Source organism: Octodon degus, unplaced genomic scaffold (assembly GCF_000260255.1).
Source record: "Octodon degus isolate 3935 unplaced genomic scaffold, OctDeg1.0 scaffold00147, whole genome shotgun sequence".
NCBI lineage: Eukaryota > Metazoa > Chordata > Mammalia > Rodentia > Octodontidae > Octodon > Octodon degus.
Window position 1 is genome coordinate 950,260 of NW_004524723.1, and position 440 is coordinate 950,699.

The window sequence follows — 440 nt, forward strand, 5'->3', positions numbered from 1 at the left end:
ACATCACAGATATCTTTTTGCATCTCTTTCATGTCTACTAATTCTTTCCTATATTGTTCATTCAAGGTTTCCATCATTTTTATGCTCCTCTATGTTTTTATCTATGTTTACTTTAGATATGCTAAGTAATTCTTTCATCATGGTTGTCATTTTCTTTACCTGAGAGATTGTTTCTGATCTGATTTCCTCTATAACCTGATAGCACTGTTTCTTTTTTTTTTCTGGGTACAATGGGCTTTATTGATGGTGTGCAAGGGCAGCGAGCCAGGGATCCCAAGGCCGTTCCCCTTGTAGGGGGCCTAGGATGGAAGCTGTGAGGGGGAGATTCTCAATGTCGGGGCTGAGTAAGGCAGTGACGACTTCTACAGCGTGGCCTCTCCATGCCTCTGGTCTCGCTGGGCTGTGGTGGTGGGGGCCACTTACTCCTTGGAGGCCATGTG